The 17,858-nt window shown below is 37.5% G+C and overlaps 1 protein-coding gene across 1 annotated transcript in view; it reads right to left on the reverse strand.

The window, feature by feature from the left end:
* The window catches only part of arid5b (AT-rich interaction domain 5B), a 65,491-nt gene that overhangs the window by 18,920 nt on the left and 28,713 nt on the right, over window positions 1-17,858 (reverse strand). The window lies entirely within an intron of this gene.

The raw sequence follows: 17,858 nt of genomic DNA on the forward strand, positions 1-17,858 counted from the left end.
TTAATAACGGCTGGTTAACCTACATACATTCAAAATAGGGAATCACAGTTTTTTCTCAGCAAAGATATAACATTATCTCAACAACTGTAGTGGATAGAATGAGACCTATAGATAACCATAGCTCCATTTTTGTTCCCTATAGCAATCCCTCTCAACACTGTTAATTAAAAACACATGAACCTGCCTGATAGGAGCTCTTTGTTTGAAAAGCAGGCAGATATAATTGCTCAGTTCACATTACACACACAATAAAGTATTTAAGCCCCTGCAAGTCCTTTGTACACCCACGTTTATGTCAACCCATGACTGTAATGTTACTTCTTGGCTGAGTGCCTCGATGTAGAAACACAAACAGATCGAGATAAGCTCGGTGGAGAGGTGGAGTGAGGAGGGAAAAAACAACAGATGAAATTTAAAATAATCCAGTCACGTATCTGCAATGTCAATTAAATCACGTTAAAGGTTGTTCTGTGCCAAAGAGGGCTTGGAGATTATATTACATCTATTCCCAACAAGACAATACGACTAGAGCAGCACACAATTAATCACATTCCCATTCAATTACAGCCGTATAAAACAAACATTTCAAATCACACATCCCAATATGGCAATCTGGAATCATGCTGGAAAAATACACACTAAATATTGGTTGTAAAAAAAAAAAATCACTAATAGATTGTTTCCCTATGTTTCACAATCTTATCTAGAATAGCACAAAAGAACAATTAAATTAAACAACAATACAAGCCGCCATATAAGCCAAGCATTAATAAGGCTAAAGTGATAGCGAGTTGAAGTTGTTATTTCCCAACTGCTCTGCCAGGGAGAAACTACTCGGGGAAAATACCAAGGACATTTGTTGTGCATTTGTCATCCCTCTGGCATTAAAAAAAAGACTTCTACACTGTAATCTTTGCTTATAAAAACGAGAGTGTAGGTTTCAGTTTTCTCCAATCATCGGTTATTGCACCGCTCTTAATCCGCCATTTTCTAATTAAGTCAAAGGCTTACAGAAAACCTCATTTATTTATATGCTGGTGTTTATTTTGTAAGCTGAGCACAGCGCCGATTTACTGGAAAGAAACATATTGAAGCAGTTATGGACTAAGTGAATTTGTAGCAAGCGCCTCATACCGCGTGCTATTACATAAAGGGAAATCAATAGTCATAAAGGACAGACTACATCAGGGCTGCCTGCGGTTAGAGTTCCACAATAGAGCAATTGCAGTTTTATATTCAGTACTCAAGTAAAAACAACTACTTACTATACTAACTATAATTATACAGCTGAATCATGGTAATATACAGCATTGTAAAACCAGAGTGTCTACTATTACTATTAGAAGAACCTCAACTACATACAATTAAATTAATCAATATGCTGATTTTATTGTTTTATTTGTATTTCATCTTTAATATTCTTTTAAACTACATGTAATATTTGCATTGACAATAACATTCACAATGTTACGTTTAAAGTTTACTCTTTTGGGAGGGATGGTAATATGAACTAATATTGACCAGTGCAGTTATCATTGTCACTCTATTCACTGCTAGTGCTCACCAACACACTTGCTGAACATGATCAACATTTACTCTTGCACAGAGCAAAACACGTGCAAATATGTGACAACAAAAATAATACTGATGGCTCCATTGTTCACAGACACTTAATAATCCCTTTATACATGTGGCCTATTTTAAAAATAAACAGTGCCGCAGTTGGTCCCACCCTCCCAGAGAGAGTAGTTCTGTTTTTAGTCCCATACAACAAACCCCCTGACACTCTACACTCTGTTACATAACCTGGCTGTTTACATTTTTCATCAGGTCAAATAGTGCTGCGTAAGAAAATACACAGACACAAGCGCGAATGAGTCTGAATGAGTCTGAATTCACTCATGTAGTAATTATCTGCAAAGGTTAAGTGGGCCGTTTAGTATTGGTGGAAATCCATTCACAAAGGTCAAATGCAAGTTTGTAGGAGTTGAATTCTTTTGTCTTTCTTGATCTCCGTGCAAAGATGCTACATAAAAGCAGAGTCATCATCTTCAGGAAAACACAAAGGAAATCAAAGATGGCCGTTCTGCTCTGTGATTGATCTGTACAATGGAAACATGGACATTTATAGTCTACAGAGAGCACATGGCAGCGTAATGATGTGACCGCACCAGGGGAGAAGGTTGGTGTATTTTTAACTTCCTGTGGGCATTAAGTGTTTTTGTCAAGGAGACTGTTTTAAACACATAATACTTCCCCGGGCAGGCCAAAATTAGCACAGGAGTCATCATGGGTTAAAATGGCTTTCTGACCTACACTTCCTTCTTGTTTCACACAGAGCTGTCACACACTGGTTTTATGATTTAGGGCAAATGTACTAAGCTGTGAACTGGTATAACCTTTTCATTTAAAGGACAAAAGAGTTCCTAGATGTATCATGAAATCATAAGAAAATAATAACTGATCTAAAAACATTCACAGAGCTACCTTCATAAGTTTGGATGACTAATCAAATTGCAAAACCAATTTGGGAAGAAAAAAAACACAGAGGCTGCAGTTACTTAGAGAATTAAATGTTCTCTCCGAACAAGTAAATATTTTCTCTCAATGTGGTCTTAAGGATTAAGTATAAAAACTGTGAATCATATTGGCTAACTGAAGTAGATTCTTCAAGTAGTTAAGCAGTGCATATTTCAGTCTTCTCTAAATGATCTTTCAAAAATATTCACAATGGGGCTGCAAGTTTTAAATTAAATTAAATTAAATTATATAATATTTTTTCAACAATTATTCAGCCATACCTCACACTGTTTATAAATGATTATGAAAAATAATGGCAAATGTGAAATATTATAAGATATTTATTTGACAAAATTCACATTGCCCAAGAGTAAAATCTAAATCCACATACTAATTAATACTATCAAAACAGGATATGCATTTGAACAAGTATTGATACTTAAAAGAATATTACATTAATAGGACAAAATTTGACCTTTGCTGAATAGTTTTAGTATTGCACGATGTTAATCAAAACTAGCACAAGACAACATAGCAATATTGAAAACTATGAATCTTTTGAGTTGAAAATATCATTGTATGCTTTTATCAAAATTCATATAGAGACTTTTCACTTAGTAACAAAATCAAGCTTAAAATTTTTGTATCTTGACAACACTAACATTTTGGATTCAACTGAGAGAGACAGACTGCAGTGTAAAGGTAAAGGACAAGCTAGGTGACCAGGCAGAGGTGGATGGACTCTTCCAGGTTAGGGGGGCTCTCTTTGGTGGGGGTGTGGGGTGGGGATGTGGGGGGTGCATCCATCAGGCCTTGTCACCAAACGCCCCCCTGAGCCATGGAAGTCACAACCACTCCAGTGCCCATGTACCCAGCCTGACAACATGATCTGCCCCTCCTCCCCTATAACGGCCTCAAACCAAACAGATTTGTCTAATAATCCAGACCCCTCATATTCAATTAAACACAGCTCCTACACCTCAGCAACATTAGCGCTTGCTACATGTCAGTGATTATATAAAAGTCATTATAGAAGCGCGAGTCAACAGCGGAGAGCCAGGGGGAGCTGCAGTGAAATGGACTGATTGATTGAGAGGAGCAGAGACAGTAGGGCCCATTGCTGTGATGGATGCATCATGAGATAACACTACACACATCGACCCACAGCATATTCACTGCCGACTTTTGTTCACTTAACAAATACAGATAATGCAATCTTTCTGCAGACGGAAATTAAAATAGATTGATAAATTATCACTTTGATGCAGTGTGATCTTTCACTTTTGACAGCCATTTTGTCATTATCCAACTCTGGGTGAATTATCTTAACAGTCAAAGGAAATATTGCACACTTTGTTACCACCTACACTCAGTATCAGTTATTCAGTATCATTACAGAAAATAATGTGTCAGAAGATTTGTTTGTACCAAATCGAAGCTGAATTTATTGTCATGTTGTCATAACTACTTGTCTGATTTCCAGAGAAGTATTTTTGTGAGAAAAACGTTCCCTGAATAAGCTGTGCTTCTTGAGGAATGTATTATTTGTATTTTGACTTATTCGGTGTTGTGCTGAACCTTTGATGAACACAGTGGAGATCACGCTAGTTTAAATGATTGCAGAAGCAGTGAAATAAAATGTTGAAATGATGAATAAAGACATGCGGCTAAACTCAGTTCAGAGTGCTGTCATTCACTGTTGAATTCAATGTGTTTCATTCCTGTCTTCAACTAATTAATTTAGACTTTTTTATGGATAAGAGCACTGTTTTGACTAAGCAGAGATGAAATATGAATAGAAATCCCCCAGTCAAACTCAGGCTGAGCCACAAAGTCTACATTTTTCAAGCTCCTTCCTCATAATAAAACCTCCCACTTGTTTAAAGTTAAGTTTGAGATTTTTGTAGAATGAGGTCCAAGTTTAGATGGAGAGGTGAGGCCGGGGGAGGAGTCCTGACAGGAACAGCCAATAAGAAATGTTGAACATGTTTTGACATATTTTGTCCCTTCACTTGGTTGTTGCAAATTCACTAAAGATCTAACACCCACTCAACAATTATCAGCATGTCTGCTTCTAAAGGTAACAGTGGTGTTGCAAAACATGACATTTACTGCAAAGTACAGGCCCCCAGGCAGAGACAACAGCCGCCAGCGGCCGGATACAGCTTATTCTGTCTTTGCTTGATTTAGGGTTGAGCCTTATGATGACTCACTAATGTTATGTTGATTTTACTTTATCCTAGTGAAGTAATTTATCATTTCAAGATTCTATCCCTTTGTTATATCTTAAAATACAATGAATGTAATGTCTTAATCCAATACAGTTTTTTTCTACTACATGCTTCAGTGCAGCAGTGTTGTGAAACATTCAGAATACAGAAATGAATCCTTTCTGCCTCATTTACAAGGTTGTGTAAAACACACACAATGCACTAATCAGCAATAGTAAAAATCCATGTAAGAATAAGATCTCTCCATGGCTACCGTGGTAACAGGTATTGGTCATGATAACTCTATGTAATGTGTCTATTAATGCAATTACTGAAGATTTAAGTAAAGAAAACATCAAACAAATGCACAGCCACACCACTGAATAAACATAACACTTTTACAGCACACACTTTCTAAATCACATGTATGTTTGTAAAACATGTAGCGCCCAGAGTCCTCAGTGAACCCACAGTCTGAGGTCAAATATGTGTGTGGCTGAGCGGAGAGGAAGGATCCCCAGAGATACATTTGTAAATGAGCCTATACCTGTGAATACACCCACAACAGACAAAGAAGGTCAGTGCGCTTGTGTATTCAGGGTTATAGCATGTACTGGAAATCCACTGCAGTCTATAAGAACTATAGGCTCTCTCACATTTGCATAGGGAGCGAGAGAAAGAATGAGGAAAATCGAGTATGCATTGGATTACTGTGCGAAAACAGACTAATTAGGAACACTGCGTCTTAAGTGAAACTCAGGAGAGAGGGGCTTTAATCGATGGAGCAGTAAACGCTTCATTGGGGAGTTTAGGGGGACATTTTAACTGCAGGAGAGAGACGAGGGGGCAGACTACAACAGCTGAGAACTGCACTGTGTCTATTATATCTGGTTTCAAGGTTTCAGGCATTATTGTACACAGAAATACTTCCATCACATTAACATATTTGTCTAATGTAGGCACGTCAGTGGCTACAGTATAATAATATAATTCAGGCTATAATATTTTTAGTAAGAGCTAAAGAATACTAAATGCAACAATTCAATTTGTACTAAAAGTAAAGTGCTTTTTATCTGGTTGTTTACTTGAGCAATGAAAATGTGAAAGAAATTTAATTAAGCATTTCATAGTTTTTGGGTCATGGTGTTAATAATTATGACTAAGTATCGGCCCTACCAGTACAACTAAGGGATTACAGACAATTGACTAATTAGAAACTCATGAAATGTTTCTTTGCACAATAATCAGACACACATTTTACATTGTGACATTCCAACTAATGTCTTTCCAAATTAGATTCTCACAGACACTGCCAACAAGCACAGCAGTAACAGCAGAGAGAAGAACAGTTCTAGACAATAAAAAAAAGTTCAGTATAAGAAGTTATGTACATTAAAATATAAGTTATAAGTTAATAATAAGTTAGGCAATAGGTTATTGCATTTGAGAAAAATGCTGACCTACATAATTCAGACCCATATTGCATAATTTTCTAATTTACATTATAATGTTTTTTCCTCATCAAAAACATACCCGGAGTTCTTCCTCACCTTTATGAGAAATATATGATTTTAAGTCTGGAATTTCCAATCGCAACTTACTAAGTAAAACATAGTTGTTAACTTGAAAACTACTGCTTTACCTTTAAAACCTTTAAAATATCTGTTATGTGTAGTCAGAGTTTAAAGTGTGGTAATTGATATGTCTTCAGTGATATCCTTTTAAGAGAGAGAAGCAGTTTTTTAGGATTACACCGATAAAACACTCAATTCTATTACATCTACATGCTATATTTGACTCCACTATCTCTCCATCATTTAGTTGCTGACTGCGGTTGCCGTGCCGTTTCATGTATTAATATGAGCCATTTTTGACGTGCTCATAATTCTCACTTTGTCACATGCGACAGTGGAGTTATTCTTCTGTTCCTGCGCTTCGGGCTCACAGTCATTTGAGACACACTGACAGCACAAAAAATATCTAATGAACAGTAATACTTCAAGCATCTCTGTATCCACCAGCGCTCAGAATTACACAATGTACCCAGAGAGTGAGAGGGAGCGTGTGGGCGGACACTGCAATGTTTTTATTAATCATCAAACTGTCCGTAGGTTGAAACATGATACATGTGTTAATTAATTTCTAATAATTACAAAGAGGAGATTATCAATGGTAGATGGAGAAATAGAGTGTGTATTTCATAAGGTCATGGCTGCATCCTTGGGGATTTTTATATCAATAATAATATTAGGGTATATTTTTGTCCTGCAGTCTGTGAATGCATCGGCAGGATATTTTTATTCCACCGTCACTAAGAGCTATTCTGAATTTAATGAGGAAAGGCTTGCTCTAAGCATCACAATGGATACTGGTTACTGCTATTACAAGCACGTCTCTGCTCTGCCAAGGTCTTCTGTAACTACGATTCCACCTTCCAATATAACAGCAAGATAAAGATCCGTATGCAGTAAACAATGGACAGGGAGAGCAATCATTTAAGATTTCCACCAGCTTTTAGAGTTTATTTAGACATACCATGCATCATAGTCTACTACTGACCCACTGCAAATCCCTCCAGACCCATCCATTTGAGATTAGTCTGGCCCGTTTCTAAACAAACTTAAACTATCCCCCCGAGGGGCAGCCCACTCACCCTGATGTCCCCCCCGCACCACCTGCTTTCTCTCAGACCCCTGTCCTTTCTTCCAGTCACACTTTAAGAAGTAGCTTTTGGTGAGATTTCTTAACATTGAAAGCCACCTCTTTGACAAAACGCCACTTGAGGTCTGACGGTTGCCTAGTGAATGGTCTTATCTCGAAGTGAATTTGAACATTTTTAAAGGTTAAGAAAAATACAACTAATTATTAGGCTGTAGTCCTGCTTTGTGAAGGATTTGTTAGGCTTTCAAGGTTTTCATGTTTTATGCTTTACAACTTTTGGTCGACACAGTTAAAATGTCAGACAGCTCCAATCATAATCACAAATTCTAATAGACTCTGATGCATACGTGAATGGCTATGTAAATTCGTGTGTAATTTCTGTCTTCACCAGATCTCCTCCTACGTGCTGCTGACACCTTGTTCCACTCTATTTCCCAAAGCCATCATTTTCTATACAAATATGGCATTATATGGGCTGCAGTCTGTTTTTATTTGTCTGGTAGGTGATTGGTGCTGGCTGGCAGACTGACAGCTGTGTGCCTATGCATCATTATCTCTTACACAGAGCTTGTCTATAGCCAGAGCCTGTGGCAGACCTCAGTCAAACGCTCAGAGAATAGAATGGTTTTGTCTGAGATACAGGTGTGCCCATATGTATCAATGAGATATGGGCTATATAAAATTTAAGGCCGCTATGTCTAATTTAAAGGGTCTACATTATACTATATTTTGATCTATGTTATCATGCTATTTCTTCATCAAAAACTGGTGTTTTGTTTTATTCACACAAACCCTGCAGAGAGTCTTCTCTCAAAACGAAAACACTCTATTCCACCTTGTAATACAGGAAGTGCTCCACTATAATTGTTTGGATAATTCCAGCCCAAGAATTGCCATTGCATCTCTACTTAACAAAAGGCAAAAGGTAGCTGTTAACTTAAAAAATACAGCTTCATAATATTACAAGGTGGTACAGAGCATTTTGAGCATTGGAGATGCAGACAGACTAATAATAAAGGATTACTCAAACATGCGTGCATAAGTGAGGTAACAACATTCTAACATTTTGTGTAACACAGGACCTTTAATACATATGAAAATGCATGTTTTTGTTTGGCAATAGAAAGTGTGTATCTAATAATAGTATTCATACAGGAACACATACAATCTTATGTAAAATGCACACATAACTGAAGACTGAAATATTTATTATTCCAGCATTGATTATTGAGTGGGAGCAGCAGTGGTTTAGTAGCTTAAGTATTTATCTATGAGCCGGAGGAGAGCCAATTTGAACACATATTCTCATCATGACCCCCCGCTGCCCACTCCTGCTGCTATAATGTGACAGTGCAGTGCTCCTGACTGGGAATCTGTCATCAAAATCTGGAAAATAACCACGCATATTGATTATAGATTATTTATGAGATACAGATGGCGTTGTTTTGGTCAACAGTGACCAGAATCCTTTGGCTACAAAAACTAAAAGACATTCGGCATAAAAATCAATACCAAATCACACTGCAGTTGGTTAAGAAAATGCAGCAGATAAGGGAGAGTCAAGAGGGATGCTAAATGTTTGTGTAAATGGCAAAAACAATTGAATAATGAGACTTAAGTGGTGCACAAATGCAATAATACTCCAGTGGCAGTGTGCTAATAGATTTACTATAAGGAGTTTTACAGCAGGGAATGGACAGGGACTTTTTCTCTTTCTGTTGAGTTGAATTGAAATGCTGCTCATGGAGGCTGGACTTGTATACAATACAGTCAGGTAATGAGATCCACAACAGAGACTATGCTAATGCCTGCTAGATAGTGTGCAGTGGATAAATCATGTTTATAGATTGATGTCCTCCTCTATGGCCTCTCTGAATATAACAAGATTGCTTCCAATTGCATCTAAATATCAGGCTTACCAACGCAGCGCATAATAAACACAGCAAGACTCTAGCGGTATAGACTTCTGCAGCTATTATCGGCTGTTTACATTCAAATGGGAGTCTTTATTAGAGAAAGTTGCTTCTTTGTGTTAATCCTCACTATTTGTTAGGTTTACATTTAGTCCTGGGGCTATAAAACACATCAAAAAACATTACTCCCACCCCCTCTGTCTCTTTCGGACTTTTCCTTTTCTCTGCTATCTAGTATTTCCTTTGCTTCCCTATAATAACCATGTGAACAGCGGCAAATGTAATTACAAAGGGGTGGGGTGGAGTGAGGGGAATGATTGCTATGCATGCAACAACAAAACGCACCACATTAAAAAGCTATTATCAGAAAAGCGGACATTTTGGCAGATATACGGTGGAGGGCAGCTCGCGCCATATGTTTGTGGAGACATGGACGGCGAGTCAGGTAGTAATTATCAATCATCATCAGGGAAATGCTGTCAAAATGCACAGGCTGGGGCTCTGTCGGAGTTGCCATGGAGACAAACCTACATCATAGCGACTTTGTGTTTACCAAGACATTAAAAATATACCTGTGTTTTTATTGCACACTTATAAAAACAAGCAGATTTTTTTTGCTGAGACATTCAGCCAAGCCATAATCTTAAGGGTAATAATCTTGGATAATTTCAGTTGGGTTGTGGTTCTACTCCAGTTTCCATGCCTCAGGTCTGTTGTTATAAAAGACTGTAAAGTTATTGTATTCAATGATTTAACAGAATTAGGACACATGCATAACATAAAACAGTGAGGTTTAATTTCACTTTGTGCTGCCACTGTTAATATCACTTATGGAGAATGAAATCAGGACTTTGTCAGATTTCATTTTCATTTCAGCCTCATAGTATTTTTGCCTAGCCTCCTTCAGTTTGCCTTTTACATATACCAGACGCTTTCAAATCAATCTGCACTCCTTGCCAAACCGCTCATAGCACAAAGCACTTTAGATACAGAACAGTGATCTTTTTTAGTTCTTACAAATCACATCAAGAATGTTTCTGGAACTAAGTCAAGTGTTTGTAATGACAAAGGTGCTTAAACATGACCATGTAATGTTCTGCTATTTCAGGAATCTAGGCTATTGTTTTCTTAAAACAAGCCCAAAAATGTCCCACATGTGTGAGCGACCAAGGCACTAAAGGAGACTTGTTAAGAGCTGTGAATTCTCCTTCTGTATTTGTGCTGCTGTTTGGAGGAAAACTAGTGTCCTTAATTCATTATTTGTGCGCCTTTGTGCATGTTCCCCCAGGGAGAGGCAACATTACTCTTTCATCAGATCAAATGAAGCGGAGCCGAGCCATTCCAGGAAGAGCCAATTAAAGTGTTCAAAGAAGTTTATTATTGTATTATGAAATCATTCTCATCAGGATTCATTGTGTTGTGTATCGACAGGGTGTGAATGCATGTGTGCTCACAAATGCTCAACATTTCCATTTGCAGGGTAAACAAAAATCACACACATTTTACATTTTATCACATTTGTGGTTCAAACAAACTGTAAATGGAGCTAATAATTAACAGATTTATCATTTAATATGTTAGATGGAACAATTATTTTGTTCCATTAATTTTTTTTTCTTTGTACTAGTGGGGACTTTTTGTTGTTTTTCTGTACTACAATAGGGTTGAATAAATCACTTCTATCACTATATAATAGATACAAACTAAGCACTTAAGTATTCAGTTATTTATTTATTGCAGTTGGTGTTTTAACATTTAACATTTAATATTATAAATTTAGAACAGTTTTGGGGGAAAAAATCGAGTTTAGGGTTATTGTGTGAGTGTCATAAATTAGTTTTAATATTATCATTTATCGTCTATATTTACTTGAGCAGTATATTGTACTTCAATCGTACTGTGCCCATCTCATGTGACAGTCACATGATGGAGGCACTTATTAACACACATCACATTTAACTGGCTTTCATCTTAACCCACTTTCACTCACTGAGCTGTGCAGCGACCTCTGACCCCCCTGGAAGTTAATAATATCGCCTCATCTCCTATACCCAGTACTTTTAAGAGCCCACGCATTATAATTATACAATCGCTTTCAGTTGATGTTGGCGTCACTCCAGCTGCATACATGGCTCCTCTGCTGTTCCTCACGTTGCATCACTGTCAGAAAATACTATGACAAGTACAACAACACAATGTGAGCTTTGAATATTTGACAAGTGATCTTATCCCCACTGCTTCTGCTTACACAGCGCTCACAAGCAAACTCTTTACGGCTATTGTTTTCCAAACAATAAATCATTTACAACACTACAGTTCGGCATCAATGATTTAGAAGATGCAAGAATAGTGAATTTATCGAATTCATTTCAAACGTGAAAATGGGAAGCCAGAGAAGCAAATACACAATGAAAATATGTTGGAGAAGGGGAAGGGCATCAGTTGTAATCAATTTTGTGCCATATCATTGAACATCGTAGTGAAAGATTTTCTGTGGTGGCAATGATGAATCAAAACAGAAATAGGAATAATTAATTACATAAAATAATAACAACATTTGAGATCTCTATAATAAATTTTTAAATTATTAAATCATACTGGAGGGTAGGACTGACGCTATATAATTGTTTGAATTCCTGATAGCACTGCTCAATCCTCAGTATAGTAGTTGTACTAGTTCACACCAGGAGGGGCTGTCCCAAATGGTCACTCTTTTGTTCTCAGTGTACAACAGAGTCAAAGTTACATAATGTGGAGGATTTACTAAAATGGGATAACCTTCAAGTGTGTCCGCATCATTGATACTGACAGACTGCAGCGACAACGCGGCTTTAAAAAATACACTATTTCAATTTGGCTTCTGAAGCGCAAGGGAGCGATAGAGGGAGGGAACGGGGAAAGAGAGATGAAAGGGAGCAGTGGATAAGCTTCAAGGCTTATCCTATTCATTACTGCAAATGAAAAAAAAATCACAGCATCGACCTATAAATAAATGAATGGCAAGATAAACACGAAGCCATACATCAATAAAACATATGTATTCTAATAGATCACGCTCTAGTTACACTTGATGGGATTGAGCTGCCCAATCAGCCCAAACATAGGGACTTTATCATTTGAAAGGCCATTGTGATTATAAATATTCATTATTACCACAACAAAGTAGGCCAAATACTTCTGGTTTGCATTACGCATTTTAAAAATCATTTACAGAAATCAAAACAGCAGCTGTACATTTTACTAGCATCATTTGGAAAGAATAGAGCCATGATGGCAGTAATCATTTTCATAAAGGTTTTGCGTCAGCGTGGAAAAAACCTGAAATGAGTTAGTACAATAGTTGTGTAATATGGTGTTTTGGTGAAATTCTTTAAGGTATCAACAAGCCTCCACCTGCCTGGGTTATAAAAGCTCTTGACACTTGAAACAACAGGCTGACTCTCTCTGCATTAGCCTTTGTAAACAGCGTCTACGGTTACATGATGAGTCACAGGCGCTAACTCAGGTTCGAACACGCCGTCCTGTAATTTTTATTAGAGAGACACATTCACACAGCGCAGCCATAACAAGAGCCGGATTTGGAGGAAAGAAAACAAAAATGTTCAAATGGAGACCTTTACAACATGCGTGTTTCATCTTGTTTACGGCGCACAAAGGCTCATATTTGTCTTACGCATTAATGAAATAATGGAGCGTGTGTTATGAATGAGCTTGACATGGCCGCTTAGCCCTGACAGAGAGTTATTAATGGCTAACTCGGCAGTTTATCACAGTTTTAAATTACACAAGCTCTGCCCAAAATGCCCTTATCATTTGCAGCCTTTATCTCATAGACCTATAATGAAAAGTCAACTGGTTTGTACGAGTCACGCAGAAGTAGTTTTTCAGTCTCTGCACAAAGCTTGCCGTATATGGTCACTGATTACACGCTGTGTGAAATACTGCTGTGTGTTTAAGCGTCTGTCAGCTGCTTTCAATAACTTCACTAAAATAAAAGTCTTTTTGTTCCCTTTGTTCTATGTCATAAAATGTAAAATTATACAAGACATGGAGACAATTAGCGACTGACAATAGCAGCTGAAAAGATAAACAAAGAGCTCTGAATTGATCAAAAATATTAAATTCATTTTGTCTTAATGCCATGACAATGAAAACCTCTTTTATGAGCGAGCTCCAGCCAAGGCAGTAGTAAATAAATACACCACATAGAAATGAATGGAAATACAAATAATTGGCATAGCATGTTTTCAAAGCACAAAACTAATTGCCTGTTGTTAATTTAACATCTCTTAGCGGAATGACAATATATTGTAATTATAACAACACTCCTAGGGATACACCAATCTGATACTAGTATCAGACACTGTCATTGATACTGAAAAATTTGCTATACCGGATATTGGCTTCCAGATATCATTTACATTTAAACTGATGTAATGAGACCTTTTTCTGGTCATAGTCCAGAAAGTATCATAATGTTTGAACTTTTATTTATACAAAGCTGTTCAATAGTTACTTGTATGATTAATAACAGCAACATAACACATTTGAATCAGTTTGATATAGACTGATATTGGCTATCAGCAGACACTTAACACGAAGCTGAAAAGGCTGAATCACTGCATCCCTAAAAACTTCGCTTCAGGAAATGATTTTAATCATCAGTAAAACATGTAATTCCTTTTTAGGACATTGATCACAATTTTAGGTTTATTTTTTGAGGGATAAACTATGCATGATCCTAGTTTTCATCAGCAGTATCAGTAGTAAGAGACATCCTTAAAGTTATAGTTCATGCAAAATGGCAATAACAGTTATGTTTCTCATAGGAGATATCGACCCGTGCAGGAGGAAAAGCCTTCTGCAGAGTTAATCAATGTGAATCAATATGTTATCTGTGTATATTGGGCAAACATTCAACCAAATGTGTTAGTGCCAGTCGATGCTTCCTGATTCTCACTGGTCCTCTGAGAAAAAGTCTGCGCTGTAAATAAAAAGCAGGTCAAGGCTGTTGAAAAGCTTCCTACATAATAGTCCCTGTTTGGCCAAATAGATAAGCAGCACAGCACAGTAGGAATAATTGCCTAAATTGTAGCTTATTACGCACATGCTTTATACTAATACTGGATGAAAAGCACAAAGCTCTTTAAGTGTAGTTATATAAAGTCTGTGCCTTATGCACAATAACATGTAGCTGTGTACATCACATAATCACTATTGTGTGTTTAGTGAAGATAATACACGTTATAAAAACATCATACTTGTACAAAGGCAATGTACCATACGCTTCCTTTAATAGCAGGCTATGATTATGAAATGACAACATGTGCTCTTTTCTCCTCTAAAGTCCTCCTCGACGGCCCTGTATACGTGACATATGGATGATGAAAAATTCATAGGCCGGTGGTTAAGACAAATCTGCAGAGGAGATGGGAAAACATGAGCTTAGCAAGCAATTTGCCTATTACATTAACAGACGGTGCTGTCATGGGACCGTATTGCTCTATGCATATTTCATCTAATCAGATTTCATGTTTAAAGAAAGACCAGTGAGAAAGTGGTTCAAGTTGTGGAAACAATGACATCACTGCTGTATGTTCAATCTGTGACCCAACCCAACAAGGCTGTGTGTGAGACATAGGATCTGTCAAATACTACAGATATTCATCATTAATCATCATTTAATTATGGCATAATACATAGAATATATAAAAATGAGATGGAGATAACAGGCTGGTTTTCTTGTACTTTTACTTATGTACTGCTTTAAAATCTATATTTCAGTTTGTCTAACGAAGAAAGACATTTTTAGGTAACAGAAAAAAACAGATGTGACCAATTTAAGTCCAGTCCAATAGTAATACATTGAGTACAGTGAACAGAGCGCCTGGACAATGTAACTGGAGCAATGAACAGTATGTACTTCTTCACCTGCCTATTTGGATTATCATTCAAAGGATTTTATTACAAATAAAATGATGACTGCAGCAAGAATAGTTTAAGTATTCTCTCAATATACAAAGGTCTGTTTGAAAAATCACAGTGCCAAAAAAAGAATCTGGGAAATCTACGACAAATGAGAAGCAGGTAGGACGAGTCAGCTGCTTTGCTTCAGAAAAGATTGCCTCACGAGCTCTGAAAATACTGTTGATTTAAGCAATGTGCGCATAAGCAGTGTAAGGTTTCCAACCAGGGAGGGGACAGGAAGGTCAGCACTTCTGGGGCATAACTTTGAAATCAGGGGAATATGGCAGGAATTTCAGCCATAATATTTCCTTAAAAGAGCGTCTGTCAGGGCAAACCAGAGCTCTCTTTAAACACACGCTTGATATACATTACTGCAAAGCCCAGGCTACAAATGTTTATGCTGCAGCCTGCCCACAGCGCTGCCAAATCTATGTGCCCAACAGTGTCATGACAGCTAATAGCACAACTGTCATCTGTCATTCACTAGCCCACTCGCACTATTTCTGGCTTTTCCTCATAGCTCAAGCAGTGCCGCAGAAATGCCAATATTATTATACACAATGTGAGACTTTGTTTATATTTTCCAGATCCACTTTTTCCTTGCTGCGATTTCTAATATTGCGTTTCTCCTGGCAACAAATGAAAGCAGGGTTGAGGACTAGCATGGGTATAATCAATGGCCCCCTGGCAAAGAATGCATGATAATTCTAAACAAAAAGTATGTCATTCCCCGTGAGGCGAGCAGCTGCAGGGGTGACACATGATGGCCGACATGAATATGGATCGCAGGGCTCCCAGATCTGGTTACACACACAACCTGCAGTTTGGGCCTGCGCAGCCAAGGACAGCGAATGTGACAGCAACAGAAGATATGAATTATGTACAGTACAGGGGAAGAGGTGCAGGGGGCCAAACAAAATATACAAATCAATAAAGAGGACGTTATGTCAGAGATGGGGGTAATCAATAATGTAATGGGAATGCACACCCCTTCAGCCTTATGTTAAACCCATATGAAGAATATAGAGAGCAGGCTTTGATCTGATCTTCACACAATAGTCTCCACAAACGCACATTAGCTGCCTCCTCCTCTTCCTCTCTACCCCCTGAGGTCACCTGACACACTTTCATGAATTAGCTCAGACAAGATGGACAGCTATTAGAGCTGCCACAGCACATTTGGCGGAATTTAAAAGGTCAAAATTAGCATCGAGGCGAGATGAGAACACAGCCTCCGAACTGCTCCCAGGTCAATTTTATACTAAGGATACCGCAACATATCTATACATTACAACAGCAAACAGTCATTACAGTTTGACAGCAACTGATCCTGGCTTCTACTATGAAAAAAGTTATAAAGAAGTTATTATTAAATAGCTTAAAAAGAAAGGATGATAAATACACAGTCAATTTGTAGTTCATTGCCAAAACCATTTTATCATTCACTAATTATAACATTATGAGATAAACTAATTACTTATTTATTAAACTAGAGTATTTATAGCATAACATAAAATGGTCTATAAAGGACAGTATTATCTAATTAGACTAATAACTATAATCCATTCAATTAGAATGGCCATAAATACTATTCAAACACTCATATGTTTACATTCTAATATTGCCCCTTGACTTCAGTGCCACAGTCACAAACACAGCTCTTAGAGCATTTTAAAGGCGGTGCAGCCCTCATAAACCCTCATGTGTGTAACAGTCTTTACAGTCAGACCTGGAGCTCCCCGAGGCTCTCAAAATAAACCTTGGCTTAAATGTGGCCCACTCAGGAATGGCATTATTGGGCCAAGTCAATGAGCAACAGCAGCCACAGGAAGTCACGTTACTATTCATAACTTATTTTCCTGAGCCTAAAACCATTTTCCTCCTGACTTCACCTCTGCAGATCTCTTAAAAAGCAATTACCAAAGGGTGAGTTTACAGGATCACAAAACAATGACTTTTGGACCAGAGGAGTTGTTACTGGGAATGTCAGAAGTGATCCAGCACAAGTGCCCAGAGCTGCAGAGGAAATATAAAGAGATGAATCATGCGATGGTGCCTTTGTTTTAGCTTGGCATGAGGTTAATAAAATGTGTGGATACAAGAGGGACAGGAAAAACACAGTATGAATGGCAAATAGGCATGTTCCAGCACTTTCGAAATTCCACAGCAGAGCCACAGGAGGCTCACAGAGGTGTGACCTGAGCATGCGAGACATGGTCACTTCATATTCAAAAACATTGGACTCAATGGCACTATACCTGAGAGAGGTTAGAACTACAGTTAGGGAGGTGAAGACGTATGAAGATCTATAGACAACAACTCAAATCAAAGTCATAAACTGCCTCCCATCATCCATACATACAAATTCATGACATTCTGCTAGCAGTAAATATGCATAGTAATATATGAGGTAGACAAACAATGTTACACATTTGGAAAATATTTTGAGACATATACATGAGTACATTCAGTAGTAACCAGGTAAAATGGAACTTTGAGTCATTGAATATACCATAAAGATATTTTCTAAACAAGGTTCACTGGACCTAACATGAATATAAGACTTTAAAAGAAGTTTATATATATA

The sequence above is a fragment of the Boleophthalmus pectinirostris genome, unplaced genomic scaffold, assembly GCF_026225935.1.
Source record: "Boleophthalmus pectinirostris isolate CB_2022bp ecotype Guang Dong unplaced genomic scaffold, ASM2622593v1 HiC_scaffold_5, whole genome shotgun sequence".
NCBI lineage: Eukaryota > Metazoa > Chordata > Actinopteri > Gobiiformes > Gobiidae > Boleophthalmus > Boleophthalmus pectinirostris.